This window comes from Pteropus medius, unplaced genomic scaffold (assembly GCF_902729225.1).
Source record: "Pteropus medius unplaced genomic scaffold, Ma_sr-lr_union100, whole genome shotgun sequence".
NCBI lineage: Eukaryota > Metazoa > Chordata > Mammalia > Chiroptera > Pteropodidae > Pteropus > Pteropus medius.
In genome coordinates this window covers 6,048,439-6,070,415 of record NW_024351730.1, presented here as the reverse complement: position 1 = coordinate 6,070,415, position 21,977 = coordinate 6,048,439, and the positions used below count along the sequence as shown (strand labels likewise).

At 34.1% G+C, this 21,977-nt stretch overlaps 1 protein-coding gene and 1 pseudogene across 3 annotated transcripts in view; one reads left to right on the top strand and one right to left on the bottom strand.

The window, feature by feature from the left end:
- GABRB1 (gamma-aminobutyric acid type A receptor subunit beta1) overlaps positions 1-21,977 on the bottom strand; it is a 370,441-nt gene that overhangs the window by 104,184 nt on the left and 244,280 nt on the right. The window lies entirely within an intron of this gene.
- Positions 2,741-2,859, top strand: LOC120588668 (uncharacterized; annotated as a pseudogene).

Below are 21,977 nucleotides of genomic sequence, written 5' to 3'. Positions count from 1 at the left end.
GAAGATAAATTGGGCAAAATTTCCAGCTCCCATGGGAATGAGAGCAAGGCTTGAGAACATAATCCTTTTTCTTTTTAAATAATACATTTAAATACTCTTAAATTAGTGGGAAATATTTCTAGCACAACAACTATTAGCTTTGTGGTATATTTACTTTTAATCTCTCTTTCCAATATCTGTTGGCTTTTTACATGTTTGTAACTGTATTACAGATTTCCTTTGCTTCCCATTACATTTTAATATCATAACATTTTTCTCCTTGGCATCAGGATTTTATCTTTTTTTTGTAGAAAACAATATGCTTTATGTTAGACATTTAAGTGGTTTTCAATTTTATCAGTTTAAAATAGGTTAAAATAAATATTTTCGTGAGCATCTGACTTTTTACCATAGTTTAGATTATTTCTTTACGATAGATATACAATAAGTAGAATTACTATACCCAAAGATATATATTTTTTGATTCTTACAATATATAAGGCCAAATTAATTTCTTAAAGGATTATCTGAAATTATAATGCAAAGGAATACTAATTTCCCTCTGCTACTATTTAATTGAATGCTGCACTGTTTTTTTTTTTTTTTTTTGGTAGATGAAAATTAGTACTTTCAATTTATTTTTTTGATTACTAGCACAGTAAAGTATTATTAGTAAATTTGTTTACAGATCCAATTTGGAACCATTCTTTCAGTAGAAACTAAAATCATTAGTGATGTATCAATTTATGATTAAAAGACCAATAGAATTTTACCAAATATCAGGCTAGAGTGAAGAGAATCCCATTATAGATTAACTTTGCGGCTGTCTTGTTTAATTAATTAGGTGAATAAATATATGTTCAATTTAATATGTCTGTTGACATGTTTCAGTGTTATTTTCTTTGTGGTATAAATTATAGAAATAAAAATCTAAAATAAAGCTTATGTTGCTTTTTTGGGTTCATAATGAACACCATCAAATTTAAGCTAAGTGAGAAATGATCATGTATTCTAGAAGGCAAACATAGGAAGGGGATTTTATATATTTCTAAGTTAATGATGAAGCATTCCAGATATGGCAATAATAATAAAATATAATTTCTGTCCCAGTGCTTCTACAAATCATAAATAAAGCTACAAAATATAATTAACTTTTTTATACTAATTTTTATAAGAACAAAGTTAAATAGATAAAATTTGGAGGCCTCAGTGTGACCCAGCCATTCTACATCTAGCTGCCAACTCGCATACAAGGAGGCATAGTAGATATATGTTCATGAAGCGTTCTTGTAATAGCAAAAATGGGTAAAAGCCAACCCTCCAGCAAAATGAAATGGATATACAACTCTGATGTATATACAATGGGCTACTTAACAGAAGTTAAAATGAATAAAATAGATCTATATGTATCAACATGGATATACTTTACATAGTGTTGTGAGAAAAAAAAACAAAACGAAATCAGAATGCCTACCAAAATTTACAATCTTGAATTATATTTCTTAGGCAGTCATGCCTGTGCATGTGCATATATGTGCATATGTGTAGTAAAATGCAAAAATATACATTGAAATGATACATACGGCAATTTTGGCATAGTGTGTAGTGTGTGGGAAGAGAGAGGTAGGAAAAAAAAGAGACAGAATGCAATGAAGATGGAGTTGCAGTCTCTGAAAGTTCTCCCTCCCTTCTTCACATCTTCCATTCCTTGTTTCATCCCTTCTCCCTCCATTCCTTCCTCCCTCTCTCCTTTCCTTCCTTTTTCTTCTCCCTACCCCTTCCCTCCCTTCCCTTTCTTATTTCTATCATTTTGTCATTTTCTTTGAAGAAAGATGAAGCAAAAAGGGCAACATACTAACATTTTTTTCACTTTTTAAAAAATTAATTAATTAATTTTAATTAGTTTCAAATATACAATACATTGGTCAGACATCTATATAGTTCATAAAACGATTCCCCAATTGCTCTCTCCGTCTCCTGGCCCTCCACCTAGCCAACATATTAATGCTAACTGCATTCCCTCTGCCATGCTCCCCATCCCTGGGACTATCCATCAACTACTAATTTGTACTTCTTTAACCCTTTACTCCATTCTCCCAGCCCTCCAACTCCCCCACCCCTCTGTCTATCACCAAATTGTCCATTATATTTGTGAGTCTTTTTTTTTTTTATTAGTTTGTTCTTTTTGTTCCGTAGATTCCACATATGAGTGAAATCATATGGTATTTGTCTTTCTCTGTCTGACTTAAATACCTTCTAGGTCCATCAAAGCAATATCTTTTTCCATCCCTTTCCTTTTAGGGTCTTGTTTTCTTATCCGTTCAGCTACTCTATCTTTTGGTTGGAGCACTTAATTCTTTTTCATTTGAGGTAATTATTGATAGGAATGTAGTTGTTACCATTCTTTATTCCTGTTTTTGATACATGTTTTGTCTTTCTAAATAAGTCTTTCCAACATTTCCTGTAATACTGGCTTGGTGTTGATAAAATCCTTTAGCTTATTTTTGTCTGGGAAGCTCTTTATCTGTCCTTCAACTCTAAATGATAGCTTTTCTGGATAAAGAATTCTTGGTTGTAGATCCTAGGTTTTCATCACTTTGAATGTTTTGTGCCAAGCCCTTCTGTCCTGCATAGTTTCTTTTGAGAAATCAGCTGCCAGTCTTATGGGTGCTCCCTTGTTGGTAACTAACTGCTTTTCTCTTGCTGCTTTTAAGATTCTCTCTTTGTATTTAACCTTTGGCATTTTAATTATGATGTGCCAGCCTATGGCCATACCACCCTGAACAAGCCTGATCCCATCTGATCTCAAAAGCTAAGCAGGGTCTGGCCTGGTTAGTACTTGGATGGAAGACCACCTAGGAACACCAGGTGCTGTAGGTGTAAAAAATAAAAAATAAGGGATTGTAAACGGACAAGGTCCTTGCAATCTGTGAGGTCAACCAAGTGTTGCCTTGCCTAAAAATAAATAAATAAAAAATAAAACCCTCAAAAAAATAATTATGATGTGTCTCGGTGTGAGCCTATTTAGATTCCTGGTTTTTGAAATTCTCTGAGCTTCCTGGGGTTGTATGAGTATTTCCTTCACCAGGCTAGAGAACTTTTCCATCATTATTTCTTCTAATAGCTCTTCAACATCTTGTTTTCCTTCTGGTACACTGGTGTAATGGATATTTTTGCCTTCAATAGTGGCTCATAGCTCCTTAAATTATTATTATTGTCTTTGCTTCTTTTTTCTTGCCATTCTGATTGAGTGTCCTTGGCTTCCCCATCCTCGATATCTGTGGTTCGATCCTCTTCTTTATTCACTTTGTTTATTTCTTTGTTTATTCCATTTAATATACTTCTCATCTCAGAAAATGTGTTCTCCATTTCAGACTGGTTCCCTTTTATAATTTCCTTTTCCATTTTTATGTTTTTTATCTCTTTATTGAAGTTCTCACTGAATTTATCTACACTTTTCATAAGTTCATTAAGCATCTTTGGAACCAGTGTTTTGAACTCTGCATCTTTTAGATTGCTTGACTCCATTATTTCTGAATCTCTGTTCTGTTCTGTCATATGGTTTCTGCTTCTTTGTCTTCCCATTTTGGCTGCCTTTCTGTGTCTGTTTCTGTGTACTAAGCAAAGCTCCTAAGTCTCCTGGTCTTATTAGTGTGCATTTGTGTAGTAGATGTCCCGTGGCACAGTCCTGAGAGGGGTTCAACTGCAGGGCCAAATTTAGCCCAAGCCTCTACCCTCCAGGGCCACTTGTTAAGATTCAGCAAACAATCCACAGATGCCGTGCTTATAGTTGCCTCAAGAGGCCACACCAGAAACCGAGGCCAGCTGCCTCCAGTGTGAGTCTAGGTGCTGCTCAGCAAGGAGCACCTGACTTGCTGAGGATACACTTGGATTTGGCTTGGATGGGGCCATGAGTTGGGGGAGGTGGGGTTTCAGGGAATCCTCTAGGCAGAGTGACCTCTGTTATCCAGTTCGATGACATCAGGGCTATGGTGGAGCTGTGTCTGGAGCACTGGGAGTGGGGAGGGCTCAACTGGGAACAATGGATGCCACCAGCACTCTGTACAGGATGAGTCTTGCCTCAATCCTCACTCTGACAACTCAGAGTCTCCCTGTAAGTCCCTGGTGTCCCCTGCATGCAGCTGAACCAGCACTGGTGCTCTGAGTGAGCCAATCCATCATTGCAAATGTCTGCTCGTGGCACAGCACCTTTAAGAGGCATCTGCAGTTGCTGTTTCCGCAGCCTCAGTCCCACTCTGCTGTTCGGGACCAGGCAGTCTCATGTCCTCTCCCTGTCCTACCTTCTGCCATTGCAGGGTGACTTCTTAGACTTCTCCCTAGTTGTATGGCTTGTTCATCTAGATCCCAGGCAATTTTTTCTTGCTGTTTGCTCCTTGTTCCCATCACAACCTTGATTTGGTTGCCAGAGGAATGAACAGAGCCTCTATCATCTACGTCATTTTTACCCCTTAACATATTTTAAATCACTCCATTACTCTCCAATTTGATATCCTTGGATATCCTTTGATATCCTTGGAATTATCCTTAGATAATTCCCCAAATTGGGGGTCCCCAACCCCAGGCTGCAGACCGATACTGGTCTGTGGCCTATTAAGAACCAGGCTGCACAGTAGGAAGTGAGAGGCAGGCCAGTGAGGGAAGCTTCATCTGTATTTGCAGCAGCTCCCCAGCACTAGCATCACTGCCTCAGCTCTACCTCAGATTATCAGGCATTAGATTCTCATAGGAGCCCTGATCCCTGGTACCAAAAATGTTGGGGACCGCTACCCTAAATAACCCACTTACACACTTATTTTAAATACTGTTTTGAATTAGTTGTAACCACCTTCCTGTTCCCTATCCCAGAATTACCATAAAAAGTAAAGAAATACAGTGTTTCTCTCCCTCTCAAGTTGACTACCTAATTGACCTTTATTAGGAAACAATGATTATAATCTTGTGAAAAGAGTCCCATCAGTCAAGAAATCCATCAACTTATATAGATCTTCTAGTTTGAAACTGATATACATTTCCTTACATTTCTCATCACAATTTGCAATTATGCATTTATTTAATTACTTATTTCTTATGTGACTGCTTGAATATATGGTAAGTGCTACAAGGGAAATGATCTCACAGTGATTCATATACCAGAGAGTCCTGCCTGGTGTCTGGCACAGAATTTATCTGTCAATTAATGGAGTTAATATGTAACTTTAAGGAAACACTGAAATCATTACTTCTCTAAAAAAAAAAAAAAAAAAAAAACAACCAGAAAAAGACTAGTGTGTTGTCTTTCTTAAAAAAAAAAAAAAAAGCCAATGTTGCCTGGAATACAAATTTTGGATAAAAATCCATTTCCCTCATTCTGATTTGATTTCTTATTAAAAATCATCTTGAGTACATTTGCTAAATAAATAGCCATAGGGTATTGTTGGTTGGATAATTTCTAGGACCATGAAGCTGCTCAAAGCATACTTAAATTAATATCATGGACCGCTCATTTGTTATAACATTTAGATACTCTGTAGCTTAAGAGAGAAGTGACTATAACATTTGTATTTGCATTAAATAGTCCAAATATAAACATAGGTTCAAGTATTCTTTATTTTCCTGCTATTGAGAGTTCAGATAGATTAAGGCCTCAAGGTACACAAAGTTGGTTTCCATTCTGGGAGCAAAATACCGATTGTTCTTGCCAAGAGGATGAATGAAAGTGATTTTCAGTGGTTAGTCTGTGTCAGACTTCCTTCTTATGTTGAGTGAGCCAGCACCTGGACTTTTCTATGTGAAAAGCATGAATTTATATGGTATAAAAGAATTTTTGTTTTTAATCATTAAAACATCAAATTTACATCAGCATCATTAGAATTCTAACTTCATAAGCAGATAATAATAATAATTCATGTTGTCTGGCTGATTTTTCAATTTAAAAAGTGAAGAAAAATGAAGGGATATTTAAATAATCTAGGAACTGAAACAAATGAAGATAAAAAAGGAGCAAAAATATCTTGTAATAAGAAGTAACATGATGTTCTTCTCACATTTGTAAAATATATGTATATAAATAGTGTACCTTCAGCATTTAAGGATAATTTTAACTATCATCATTATCCTCCATTGAATATTAATAATGCACAGTTATCTATGTTTACATCCATTTGTATGCAAACATATAATTTATAGTTATAGGTTGTGGTTAGTTTCTTTAAAGACAAGAGATTTTTTAAGATAGTCCTTTCTTTTTAAACAAAGTTTTAGTCACTAGAAATTCAAAGTAAATAAATGTACATTTCTTTCCATCTTCTCTTTCATACCACCACTCCTTAAACTAAAAAAATAACAAAACAAGACATTCCTTAATATGCTTTATTCAGAAATGATATGTATGAGTTCACATATGGATTGCTGAAGTTAAATATATTCTCCTTAACAAGGGAAATTTTATATATATATATATATACACACACACATAGCTTTGCCTATGTTACGGTAAACATAAAGTGATTTCTCTGGTTATTATCTTTGAGAATAATGAAATTCATAGTGACTATTTTCAGGTTTATGGAAACCTAAATATTCCAATTAGCTTTGATAATTAATTACTCTGAATAAAAGACTGTTTTAGTATCTTGACCATTTAAATGAATAAATGACGCAGTCTTATTATCTAAGAAACTGCTCAAGTTAGAACTATATTTTGATGGAAACCATTATCCTACTAAGTAAATGCAAAATGCTATATTTAGTAAATATTTTTCTTAAATTCTAATCATTTATTAAGAAAATATTGTGCAATAAATATATAAAACCTATTTTTTAACATTCCATATACATAATAATTTGAATTTAAAAACATGATGCCTCATAGTAAAAGATATCTGAATTTCGAATATATAAAAATATTTGAATGCATTTTACCAATTTAATATTTATGAATCTCGTACTAATTAATTGTCAATAATCTTATATCAAATGGTATATTTAAAAACATTCAAAACTTATAATATCACTTATGTAAATAGAAGGTATAACTGATAGAAATGTAAAGATCTCCCTCTTAAAAATCAGTTCTTAAAATTTCATATTCAAATATTCTATGAAGAAATTGTTTTATATAATAGAGAAATTTACATGCTACATTTAATACTGCAAATAGAAAAATGAGAGTGGAAGGACAGCACTGGATACTTTGCACATATTATCTTCCCAAATCGTCAGCATCCCTTCATGCTGGGAATTGTTGGGTCAGAAGAGAAATCTGTTATATCAGAGGAGGAAAACATATTATGACCGTAGTTTTGTGTTTCTATATTTACTCTTGAGTTATGGCAAAGTGTAGATTTGAATTTATAAGCATTCTTTTTTTTCTAATTCAGAAAGGACTTTATCTCTCATTTTGCAGGAAAACTTGTGAAATAATTTGAAACGAACCCCAAAATTTACAAGTTGTTTTATCTAGTCAGAGTTATCTCACCTTTCATTGTCTAATTGCTCTTTTGCAATAGTAACATAAACGATTCTTATGTTACTGAATTGCAATGATAATTAATTATCGTTTGGTGGATATTGGCCAATTTTGTCAGTTTGCATCTGTGAACTTTTTCCAGTGTGCTATGTCTTTTTAGTACATCCATCCTTCGATTTGGAGTTGCAAAAGAGCAATTAGACAATGAAAGATGAGATAATTCTGACAAGATAAAACAACATGTAAATCCATCCTTGGATTTCCCTTGGAACTGGCTGAGACATCTTACTAGTTCTCTCATTAATGAGTTAATTGAAATCTTTGACATATGTTTGTTTTATATTTTTGTGTGATTTTATCCTTTTAAAATGATTGCCCTTTTACCGTTTCGGAGACAGTCTATCAAGATGATCAATGGATTTACCTAACAGAGCCAGGTGAAATGTATTGCCAGAGAGGTGTACCTTACAGGCAACTTAAAGTCAAGCATGTCTTTTCTTGGTTCCCAGAGGTGAAATATGTATTTATTGATTCACTTTAAAGTGAAATCTAAGACTAAAACTTTTCTGACTGTTCTTCTCCCCGACCTCATCTATTGATTTTTCATTTTTTTGTTTGTTTGTTTGTTTGTTTCTGGTTTGCTTACAGCCAAGAAGTTACTTCCCATCAGTGACAGCAGTGATTGAGAATTTGGTTAAATGGTCTGACCATTTAATGATTTCTGTGAGTAGGTTAATGGATTATAGAGTTAGATATGCACACTCTGTTGGATAAGAGACAACAGAGTCTGATTTGTTAGTCTTTTTGTTTGTTTTATCTATTTGTCCATTTTGAGCTCAAGTCAATTAAGAATCTCATACCCAGTGGAATTTAAAGCAGCTATTTGATATTTGTAACACGAGTTTTCTTGTTTCTATATTTATCCTTGACCTGTGTCAAAAGCGTAGATCTGAATTTATAAGCACTCTAAATGTCTTTGAAGCTAAAATTCAAAAAGAGAGTTTGGAGAAACATGGTGGAGTGAGAGACATCCCCAGATATCTCCCCTTAAAACAATAATAAGCTGAACATCTAAAACTCAACAAAAAACACCCAAACTGCACATCAGCACATCTGAACGTAGGATTTGTGCATGAGAGCTACCACAGGTCAGAACCCCGGGTGTTGGGCAGTGGACTAGGAGAAATAAAGAAGCTGCCTCTCACAGCCATTGGAACTCCCTATAGGAGGAGGGGGAGGGGAGTAAATGCGACCAGTTTCCTGAACAGCCCGGCCTGGGTGGCTGTGAACTCCACGTGGCTGGCGGCAGCGCCTAGTCATCAGGGCAGGAAGTGGAGAAGCGGGACGGCAGAGAAACAACAGTTTATTTTTACCGGCCCCAGTTGCAAAACCGAGGCTGAGCTGTAGCCCCTAACTCTCAACCCACAGGGGTCCTCCGCCCATACGCCATGAGATCAATCACTACAGAGCCTGGGGGAATCTGAGCAAATGCTACTGAAACTGTCGCTAACACTGACAGGGACTAAGACTGAAAGTAGCGAGCATGATTAAACATCTACAAGAAAAAAAAAAAAGAGGCATTAATATGCTTTATATAAAGTAGGGATCCAAGAGGCTTAGATGCCACCTACTGGAAACCAAAAGAAAAGCACCTTCTTTGCAACAGGCTAAAGAGAGACCTTTACATAATAAATCTTCTTTCTGGAATGAAAGTAGAATACACTTCCACTAATTCCCAGGTAGAGAAATAGTCCATTAAACACCATGAACAACCAAGGTGGCAAGGCATCTCTGAAAGAGAAAAATCTCCAGAAAATAAGCTTACAGATATAGAAATACGCAACTTAAATGACAGAGAATTCAGGATGGTACTTCTGAAAAACTCAGTGAGTTCTGAAACGAGTCTTATCAACGAGTTCAGGAATTAAAAAAAAAAAAAAAAAAAAATGAATCCAGATGAGCAGAATGAGTTCTTTAGCAAGGAGACTGAAACCCTCCAAAATAACAGAATAGATCTTCTGGCAATAAAAAACACACTGCAAGAGTTGAAAAATGAAATAGCAAGCATGGGAAATAGAGTCAACCAAATGGAGGAAAGGATCCGTGATATCAAAGACAGAAATCTAGAAATGCATCAGAAGGAAGAAGAGAAATACAAGAATGTAAAATAATGAAAGAGAAATGCAAGAACTAGCTGACAACATCAGGAGAGGAAACATAAGAATAATGGACATTTATCAAAGGCGAAGATAAGAAGCAGGGACTAGAAATCATTTTCACAAATAGTTGACGAGAATTTCTCAAATCGAAGGAATGAGCTGGAGCTTGGAATTCAAGAAGTCAATGGAACACCCAATTATCTTGGCCCCAAAAGGCCTTCGCCAAGACGCATTGTATTAAAATTATCAAAAATCAATGACAAAGACAGAATTCTGAGGGCAGCCAGGGAGAAGAAAACGGTAACATATAAAGGAAAAACCATTAGATTATCCTTGGACTTCTCAGCACAAACCTTACAAGCCAGAAAGGAATGGAATCAAATATTTAAACTATTAAGTGAAAGGAACTATCAGCCTAGAATAATGTATCCAGCTAAGCTCTCCTTTAGATATGAAGGAGAAATTAAAATCTGTCCAGATATACAAAAATTGAGCGAGTTCTCCATTATGAGGCCTGTACTACAGGAAATACTGAAAGAGGTCAACTCACCTAAAACAAAAATGACAAAAAATATGTACATAATTAGGAGTAAGGTGACTATTAGACAAACAGAAGCAGAGGAGTGCAATCCTTACTAAGAACAGGCCATTATAAGCTTAAACAATAAGAAGAGAATTGCTATAGCAAGATAATAATGAATGGGCACAAACTGATATAACAATGACTGAAAAGGGGAGGATTCAAAGATCCAAATTTGGAATTGAGATAAGGCACCCACAGAAGAAAATGGGTGACTATATATGTATAACTATCCTTTACATATTTGTCATGGTAACCACACACAGAAGATTCAGAACTGAAGTATATAACATAAAACATGAAGAACCAGAGGCAAAACCCACGAAAGCCAACCAAAATGAAGAAAACAGAAACACAAAGGCAAAGAAACAATGAAAACACTGAGCTACCAGAAAGCAAAAGATAAAATGGCTATAAGAAGATCTCATATTTCAATAATCACTCTAAATGTAGATGGACTGAACTCATCAATAAAAAGTCACAGAATTGCTTATTGGGTCAAAAAACAAAATCCAGCCATCAGCTGCCTTCAAGAGACAGATCTCAGCTGCAAGGACAAAGTGACTCAAAGCGAAAGGATAGAAAATGATAGTTCAAGCAAATGCCATTCAGAGAAATGTGGGAGTAGAGGTACTAATATCAAACAAAATAAACTTCAAAATAAAAAATGTAAAGAAAGATACTGAGGGCCACTTCATAATGATAAAGGGAATCATGCACCAAAGAGACATATCACTTATTAATATCTGTGCTCCCAATCAGCAATTGCTAACAGAACTAAAGGGAGAAACACACCAAAACACTATTGAAGTAGGGGACCTAAATACTCTACTGTCAGATATGTACATATCATACAAACAGAAAATCAATAAGAAAATATCAGCCTTAAATTATACATTAGACCAACTGGACATAATTGACATTTACAGAGCCTTCCATCCCAAAACAGCTGCTTATACATTCTTCTCTAGTGCACATAGAACATTCTCAAGGATTGACCACATACTGGGTGGGACACAGAGATAGACTCAACAAATATAAGAGGGTTGAAATCATACCACCATATTCTCTGATCATAATGCTTTGAAACTAGAGATCAACTGCAAAAAGAAATCAGAAATAACTACAAATACATAGAAATTAAACAACATGTGACTGAAGAATAACTGGATTAGAGAAGAAATAAAAAGAGAGATCAAGAGATACATAGAAACAAATGATAATGATAGTACAACATACCAAAACTTGTGGAACATGGCAAAAGCAGTCATAAGAGGAAAGTTCATATCATTACAGGCCGATCTCAAAAAACAGGAATGAGCCGAAATAAAAAACCAAACACTTGATCTTAAAAAACTAGAAAAGGAAGAACAAATGAAGCCTAAAATCAGCAGAAGGAAAGAAATAATCAAAATTAGAGCAGAATTAAATGAAATTGAAAACAACAACAAAAAATAGAAAAAATAAATGCAACAAAGAGGTGGTTCTTTGAGAAGGTTAATAAAATTGACAAATGCCTGGCTAGACTCACTAAAGAAAAAAGAGAAAGGACACAAATAAACAAAATCAAGGATGAAAGAGGGGAAATTACAACGGACATTGCAGAAATACAAAGGATCATATAAGAATAATATGAAAAAATATATAACACCAAACTTAATAACCTAGAAGCGATGGACCAGTACTTAGAAAAATATAAACTTCCTAGACCGAATCAAGAACTGGAAAATCTAAATAGACCGATCAGTAGTACGGAAATTGAAACAATTATCAAAAATCTACCAAAAAGTAAAAGCCCAGGACCAGATGGCTTCACCAGTGAATTCTACCAAACATTCAAAGAAGATTTCATACCTATTCTTCTTAAATTCTTTAAAAAAAAATTGAAGAGGAGACAATACTTCTCAACTCATTTCATGAGGCCAATACTACTCTGATACCAAAACCTGGTAAAGATAACACAGAAATGAAAACTATAGACTGATATCTCTCATAAACACAGTTGCAAAAATCCTAAATAAGATACTAGCAACCTAGTATAGCAACATATTAAAAAGATTATACACCACGATCATGTGGGTTTCATCCCAGAGGCACAGAGAAGGTTCAACATGTGCAAATTGATTAATGTGATACATCAGATAAACAAATTAAAAAATAAGAATCATATGATCAGATCAATAGTTGCGAAAAAGCCTTCGACAAGATACAGCATCCATTTATGATCAAAACACTTAACAAAATTGGTAAAGAAGGAAATTACCTTAACATAATAAAGGCCATCTATGAAAAACCCTCAGCCAACATTATACTTAATGGTGAAAAACTAAAATCCTTCCTTCTAAGATCAGGAACAAGGCAAGGCTGTCCACTATCGCCACTCTTATTCAACATTAGATATCCTAGCAAATGCAATCAGACAAGAGAAAGATATAAAAGCCATCCAAATAGGAAACGAACAAGTCAAACTGTCACTATTTGCATGACATGATTCTCTATATAGAAAACCCTAAAGACTACACAAGAACACTACCAGAAACAATAAGCAACTCAGTAAAGTTTTTGAAAATCAATTTTCAAAAATCCATAGCGTTCCTACACTCTAATAATGAAGTGTCAGAAAAAGAAGTGGATGAATAATTCCTTTTGCAATTGCAACAAAAATAATAAAATACCTAGGAATAAATCTAATGAGACATGTGAAGGACCTATATAATGAAAACTATAAGACCCTATTAAAAGAAATCGAAGACGATACAAAGAAATGGAAAGATATTTCGTGTTCTTGGATTGGAAGAATCAATACAGTTGTGTGACATAAATCTAAAAGCAACAAATGAACAGGACAAACAGATACTCATCGACATGGACTATAGGCTAGTGGTTACCAGATGGTAAGGGGTGGGGTGAGGCAGGAGGGGTAAAGAGTGTCAAATATGTGTGACAGAAAGAAATCTAACTATGGAAGGTGAACACACAATGCAAATATATATATATGCCTTATTGTTAAAGTGTACAGAAGAAACTTATTGGATTTCGTTAACCAATGTCAAGATTTAAAAAAATAAATTAATTAATTAAAAAATAAAAATAAAAAATAAAATTCAAAAAGAACTTTAGCTCTCATTATGAGAGTATTAATAAATTAGATTATAAAGTCTTAATATAAAGGGCTCTGTCTTGATTAGTTTATTAGATAAATACTAATGTAAATCATTATATTTCCTAAATTCTCTCAAAATAAGAAATATTGTTCTTTTAATATTTTAAATTTTCTAGACTTAAAATATTTTCTTATCAAAGTTCACATGGAAACATTTTATGGGTTCAAGTTTACCTAATTAAGGTAAATCTTTGGTAAGTGGACCTAGTTTAATAATTTTGGTTTAATGTAAATAGTTATATCTTTTCTGACTGATTGGTATTAAGTATAAGGCAAGCATACATTTTATTCTACTTTCATTTGCTTTCTCTTGACTTATACAGGTTTTCTGATCAAATACTAACACTAATTTCTATAATATTTAAGATTTTGAAAAATGTAAATTTGTATTCAAATAAATTGAATCATTATTCTGACAAACCTTATTTTAACGGCATTTCTGTTTTGTACTATGTCAGCTTGAAGATAATGATATCTAGCCTAAAGCCTTGGGCTAATATTAAACCGTGTAAATTAATGCATAATCATTGGATAGCTGAACAATTTTGAAGTAAATAGCATCCTTTCACATTTTTACTAAGCATAATTTTAAATTTATATATCTTTGCTTCTTAGTTTTTTATGCTATGGAGTAAGCTTTAGCTTTGAGGTATGTTAATGAATGTTTATTTTTGCCACTTTAAAAGAATGTAGATGTCTGTAAAAATGTGTTATGTATGTTTATGAGATCTGCTAGTTACTGGACACTTACACATGAGAGACAGTTTTCAATTTTTCACCCTCTAGATTTCTCTGTGAAATACAAATTCATTTCTTTGATTAGCAGTTATAATTAACAGGGATGGCTCACTATTCTAGGGTAAAAGCGACAAAGAAATATATCTGTATATGTGTATCTTTATTATTCAAGGAAAAAGAAATAATTTTATCCTAAAGCCACGGTTTTCAAAATCTTTTGTCTCTAGATCAATTTACACTCTTAAATCCCATCTTTAATGCTAAAATAGATAAAAAACATTTTATCATATATTTATTGATTTATTTAAGAGAGCAGTGATGAATGCATTGCATGTTAACATCTTAGTATTATTATGAAAATAGTTCTAACTACATAGACCCCATGATAAAAAAACAAAAAAATTACACTAAAGTGCGTGTATGTTCCAGAATATTAAAGGACAATCCCAGAAAGTGAATTTTGTTTGCCTTGATTTATAATAATTGAATCTGAAAACAAACTATCAAATGTATCACAATTTTAGCAAAGTGTGACAAATCTTGGTGGGTTTGCTTACTCGATTTACTTATTAATGACTTTTTCTATAGTGTAGAAGATTATTCTTTGCTTTCTGTGTAATTGGTTACCTAGGTAGCAAAGACTCTGTCTTTTAATTTTCTGTGCTTTATATTAACTTTATTATGTCCTTGGTTATTAAAAAAAAAAAAAGACAACAAACCTAGCACCCATAACCCTACCTTAATCAACTGCTTAGATCTCTGAAAACTTTTTTGATTTTGCCATTCTTGAATCAGATCATGTATGTCTATATCTATAACAACATCTACATTTATATCTACATATCTTTTACCTATAAAACTATCTTTTAATTTTCCTAGAAGGCCCCTGAAAACCATTTAGTAATTTTATAAGACCTGCACATGAAGTGTTGTCAAGTAGAAAGATATTAAGTTTATATACATAAAATATTATTACTATGAACATTTCAGAAAGTGTAGGCTTTAAAGAAAGTCCCTCGAAATTTGTCCATGCCTTTGCTTTCCATAAAATATACTAACCTTGTGAGAAACACTGTTCAAAAATCTCACCAAATAGTTCTCTCTAGGTTTACTTACTATATTTACCATTTATTTCCTAGATATATCCGAGTCCTATAAGTGCTTTGCCTAAAGATATTAAGCAACAATAGTATAGTATTTTCAGTCATAATTTCAGTTACTTTTTAAAGCATTTAGTTTTCCACAGTTTTATTTTATTAATTTTTATCTAGAGAGTAAGGTCCCATTCTGGCTTCATGTGTGTTACTGAAATTTATTTCTAGATAAAATTGCAAAGTAGAGCATTTCTTGCTATATTTTGAGGCCATATACCTCATTTGCTAGATCTTCCTAACCTCAGCACAACTGAATCTCATTCCGTGAGAACTTCCATTATTCACTGCTATCCCATTTCTACTTCTAGGTCATGCAATCCTGTAACATAGTTTTAATGCAGGAGTCTATGAAAAGTCCCAAGGCTAAAAATGGCAGAGGAACTAGTGTGGTCAGGTTTTTGGCCAATTTGTCTCTTTTATGGCTTAACTCACTAACCTAGTCTATATATAGAGGCAGTAAGGCTGGCAAACTGTCCTATAGTATACTTGGGCTTCCATTGCTCACCCAGCATTCCTATATAATTTTCACAGTTGAATCTACTAATTGGTAGACTAAACTCCTAAAAATAAGGCACATGCTATTTTAAAGACTGGCCAGTTTATCATAGTGAGCACATATAAAAGACCAATAGAAAAAGAAATTCTATGTGGTGGAGTTTAACTAATTTTCCCAGAATGCAAGCTGAAGGTTGAGAACACAATGTATAGATTTTTCATATCATTTGGTCTGTTATAATCTATGAGAAATACCCACCCCCAACAATAACTGCAAAGTCTTCCATCTGTGATTACCATCATTTCAGGTTTGACTTCCAACTGTGATGTAATAAGATTGTTATGTCAGTTGGATCTTATTTCAAAGAGATAATACACATTTTTTTTTCCTTGAGTGAGATCATTTAAAATAATAGCTTGAAAATGAAGAAAAAATTGGCAGAAATAAAGACTTGAAAAGATGGCATTTTTTTTTTTTTTAGTTATCACTCAGACAGAAGGAGAATTGAAAGGGTCTCTGTGGACTGATGATCTCTGTTTCACATCATCACAGATGATAATGGATCCTCAGGGAACAGTCAAAGAATTCCTTTATGGCTGATGTGCATGTCTCTTTGGCTCAGAAGATAAAAATAAAAAACAAAAACTCTGGTGCTGATTCTTCACTCACTCACTCGCTCACTCACTCACTCACTCACTCACATTTATTGATCCTCTCTATGCAAAGCACTATGCTGGTGAATGTGTGTAAAGCAAAAACATATATGGTTTACATAAGGTGTATATAATGTTACAAATATAAGATGTGAATGTAATCTTTGGGATTAAGAATGTGAGCTTTAGGTAGACTTTGTTTTCACAGCCAGGCTTTTTTATCTATTGACCTTGGGTTAGTTACCTGATTTCTCTGTGACTTAGTTTCCTTGAATATAACATGAGTTTATATTAGGATTAGATAAAATAATACCTGCAATGTATTTAGAAAATTGCCTTGAAGGGCAAGGACTCAATAAATGCTTGCTATTATTATTATAATTGAATTAATTACTACAAGCAGTCTCAAAGTCACTCAACATCTGTCATGAACCTGATACATTGCAGGAACTGCTAGTCCTTAGGAAAATATCACTAGCATCAAGGTGCAAATAATCTCATTGGTTACACAGACATAGCACGTCAGTGCTCTGTCATTAGTATTAGAGTAGATGTGTGTTAGGGAATGTATTAGTTCTTTATTGCTGCATAAATTTACACCAAAACTTAGCATCTTAAAACAACAAAACCTATGTTATCTCACAGATTTTTTTTTTTTTTGCACCAGGAATCTGTGTTTAATTTGCCTCAAAGCCTTTCACAAAGTTGCAATCAATGTGTTGGCTCAAACCGTAGTCTTATCTGAAGGCTCAACTGAGAGAGATTCTCTCCCAAGCTCACTCACATGGTTATTAGTAGGATTCAGTTCCTGGCTGGTTGTTGGCTGGAGCTCTTCTTCAGTTCTTTGTCATATAGGCATTTCCATAGGACAACTCTCAACTGGCTTTCATTAGAGCAAGTGAGCAATAGCAAGAAAGGCCAGCTAGACTGAAGCAAGAGTCTTTATGAAATATAATCTCAGAAGTGACATCATATCACTTTTGCTATACTAGCCACACTTGAAGTGGGTCACTAGGCACAGCCATACTCAAGGGTAAGGAATTACACACTGTGCGAATACCAGAAGGGGGAATCATTGAGATCCATTTTAGAGGCTGTCCAATGTAGGGCACAGTGCCAAAACAAAGAGCAGAGATGCAAAGACTTTAAAAGTAGAGTTGGTATAATCTGAGTTTTAAAACATTATTCACAGAATTATTCACAGAAACAATTTGAGGAAATAACATTCTAACTAGAGAGAAAAAACCATGTTTAAAAGCATGTGAAAGAATGTGAAGCGATCAAGCATCATGTGAGAAATTACCTTGATGCCATGGTAGCTTTCATGTACAATAATAAGCGAGCTTCCTAGAAGTCAAAGAACAGAAGAATTCACAGAATATATTAAAATATTTGAATCACAGGACATATTAAGTCAATTTAAAACACAGTGAGAAGGAAGGCAAAAGAAATGGAATATCCTACACTTAGGATAGGACTCAAGTGGGTATAATAATCTCACTGCCTGAATTCTGGAACATACAATGTTCATATGTCCTCTCTCTCTTTGCCACCTCAGACTTCTCCACTGATGGTGTGATTACAAGGACTAGAGTTGAGGTTCAATCAAGGTAGCCCACAGAAGGTACTCTTTGTCACTGAGATGTAAGGAGATATAGAGGGAAAATTATATCTAACTACAGCTTTGTCTTGGCAATTAGCTCCTTGAACAGCCATGGATTTCATTTGTATCTGTTAGGTAGAGTACATGTGAGGCTAGAATAGGAGATTTTGGGTATTACTAATGGGTGGCCAAATTGGGGGTGTCATAGTTGTCAATTGATGATCAAGACTTTGATCTTTCTATGCTTTTCTACCAGTAAGTAAACACTCATATTTTTTTCTATTTATTTTTTCTTTGATGTGTCATACGTGTTATTAATTTATTGTCTATATTGAGTTCATCTTATGGATTCTGGCTATGTTTCACAAACTACTTGCTTACTCATTATCTATACTTAATTGTCTTGTGAGTTTTGCCTGTACCTCGTATACTACTGACTTACTGTTTGTGCTCAATACTTCTTATGAGTTTTATCTATCATCTGTCTGAGACTACTTTATTTACTTCCTCCCTTTCTCTTGGTAATTGAATCTCAATGCAAAATACTATTTTTACTGAAGAAAAACTATTTTAGGAGTGGTTGGGTGAAAAATGGACCTCCAAAGAAATAAAAAATTGTTAACTTTATACCAGGCATATGATGTACTTCTCATTTAATCCTTACAACTAACCTAAAAGGCCAATTTTATTTTAGACATAAAGAACCTGAGGATGAAAAAGATCTATTGAAATAGCCAAAATCATATAGTTAGAAAATACTAGAGTAAGGATTTGGACTTAGGTCGTATGATGCTAGAGCTTAGCTGTTAACCCCTGTGTAAACCAACCTACCACTGTTTAGTACTGGAAATGGAAGTGAAGAGAAAGTGGGGAGGTCTAAGGAAGTAATGATTGGTAATTAGATAGTATATGCTTTGGATAAATTCAAAAAGGAAAGTAGAATGAACCAGATGCTTACAAATAAATTGTGGAACAATTTATCTTATGTGATATATGGAAATGTAACCATTGATTTTAAAGCCATTTTAGAGAGTTTTCAGTCAGTAAAAAATTGCTGTCTAAATAAGAAATAAATCTTCAATTATAATTATATTGGAAAGCTATGCATAGTGAACCTGAAAATCTCATGGGAATGTGATCTGGAGAAAAATAAGCTTTTATCTTTCTAAGAAGTGAGGATCATATTCTGTCAAGAAAGTCAAGGATCTCTGATGATAGTGAGGACAGCACACCAAGTTACAATCCATGTGCTATGCACATTCCCAAAGTCTACTGTACATCATTTATTTTTATAATCTCAATTTTTAAAAATCAGGATTTATTTATTTATTTATTTATTTATTTATTTATTTATTTATTTATTTTAAACACCTACAGCAGTAGGTGGTCTCCCATGTAGAGACTGCTAACCAAGCCCAACCTTGCTTAGCTTCTGAGATTAGACACGAGGTCGGGCAAATTCAGGGTGGCATGGCTGTAGATAAATCAGGACTCTTTTATTTCAGAACCTAGAATGAAATCTGCTCTGTAGCTACTCTCATATTGTATTGGAAACTTTACATGACATTCTTAGAAAGAGGTAGACCTATTTACAAATGCTGATAGTAGAGATACTTGCTTCATGGGATGCTGACCTCTAAACTCTATTGTCCATTCTAAACCATTACCATATGACACATCTTATGAGGTGCCATTGCTTTATATTTTTTTCAGTTAAATATTTTTAAAACTATCTCTTTTATTCTTTAAAGGGTTAAACTTTTATTTTGTGTTTGAGAAAAACCATCTCCAAGAATGCCTTTGTTTAATTATGATACCATTTGTTTTGTCCTTTCACAGTCCAATCTTTAGGGCAATTAGGTTCAAAAAGTTGAACCAAGCAGAAATATTAAGAGCATGGTTGCTCTTTAGTTTTGGTTATAGGATCTTGACAAGAGAACACTGCTGGAAAACCACTTTAGCTCTGGTCTTTAGGATTTATTAGAAAAAAGATCATATTAATGCTGCATGAAAAATTAATGTAAGTAATTTAGAATTATATAATACAAACCCTATTGAGAGAAAAGGGAAAAATAATTTTCTACTTGGAAGAAGGAACATAAAAATTACACATATTCTTTCCTACATAGTAAAGTGTTGAGGACTAGTATGAATTTGGTAGATTATTATTAGAAATGACCGATGTGTGGGAGAAAACACCACTAAACTGAATTTTATAAGGACATGCATTGGTGCAGAACTCTTCTTGTTTATTCCTGTTTTGTAGAGTTTGGTGTTTCTCTCCCGGTGGGCAATGAGGTCCTTTTTTGCATGCTTGTTCCTGCTTGTGGAAGGGCTGGGGTTGGCAGTTAGAGAACTGCCCAGCATGTCTAATATTCAGACCCCAGCTAGTGAACCTGTTCATCTCAGGGTCAAGGCGCCACAGACCTCACCCTCCTTGACTCAATGTGCCCCGGTGGAAAATTGGGCTTGCCTCTGTTAGGCACCTTCAGTACTGTGTGAAAAGCCTACTTCAATGAAGAACATGCAAGCTATCAGATTATTTCAAGAAAGTTTAAGAAGTTTTTCTGGTTCACAAATCAGCAATTCCATTTGGCAGGTTTAAGCAAGGCTCTTAAAAAACATTTTACATTAATTTTGTAAATTAATTGTATTTTTACATTAGTTGTTATCAATTAATTGTATTTTTCTACATTAACTGTGGCTGATGTGTTGGTAGTAAAACTATAGTCTTAATTCTTTAGATGTAGGTCAAGTAAATGTGTGAAATCTAGTATAACTCACAGAAAGAAAATTAAAGTAAAAATATTATACGAGAAGGGAACAATACTTGTTTCCCTTTGCTACCTAGAAATGATTCATATTTCATTATTCTAATCCTGATTTTAAGTAGTCCAGGTCAAATAAAGATAAGTTAAAGCTTCAGAGATTCAGCTACTATTTCTTAATCCAAATGGAAATGTTTAGTTAATAAAAACACAAAAACAAATAAACAATCCTCCTCCCCCCATCGGCCCCAAAAGAAAAAACAATATCTGGCCAGAATAAAAGATAAGGAGTTTGCTTATTATGGTGCCATTCATAAGCTGTGTTCCTTTTCCAATCTTTTATTCTTAATTGCTTCCTGGGCTTCACCCCTTGTTTATAATCACTTTAGGTCTTCTGTGTCTCAGAGTTTGCCATCGACCTCAATGTTCTCCATGTTCAGATATGTACGAGTTTTCTATTACTGCTGTAACAAATTACTACAAACATAGTGGCTTAAAATAACACAAATTTATCATACAGTAGTTCTGGAGGTCAGAAGTCTAAAATAGAGTTGTTGGCAGAGCTGCAGTCCTTCTGAAGGCTTTAAGGAAGAATCAGTTTTTTCAGCTTCTACAGATAACTTGTATTTCTTGGCACATGACCATTCTTGACACTTTCTATGGCCTATCTCAATTAATCTGCAAACAATCTTCAGGTTAGGTACTATTATCACCCTATTCACAGATGAAAAAATTGATTGGCTTAAGATTGTACAGTAAGTTGCAATACAAACAGACATAAAAATAAACAACAAAAACAAATAACAGTAACAAAACTCTTCCCTTGGCCATGCCTCCTGTTCTAGCTATTGCTTTCCTTCTTTCCTTCCTTTCTTGGAATAGTGTCTATATGCTTCTCCTGCCATGAAGATCAATGACTACACTTAGCCTTCTGCATCCAGAGGTCACCACTGACTGTCATACTGCCAAGTTCAATGGCCACTTTTCAGTTCTTACCTTACTGAATGTCTCTGAAGTGCAAGATATTGTTGGTGGCTTATTGCTTCATAAAAATAAAACTCAATTTTCTTGGTTTACATTCTACTTCTCCTTTTTGGTTCTCCCCTTTCTCTGACTTTCTCATTTCTTCTTTTTTGATGAAATTCTTCTGATTTGTCTATCCCTTAAATGATGGTATTGTCCTCAGTGTCCTTTTTGGCCCACTGCTCTTCCTAAG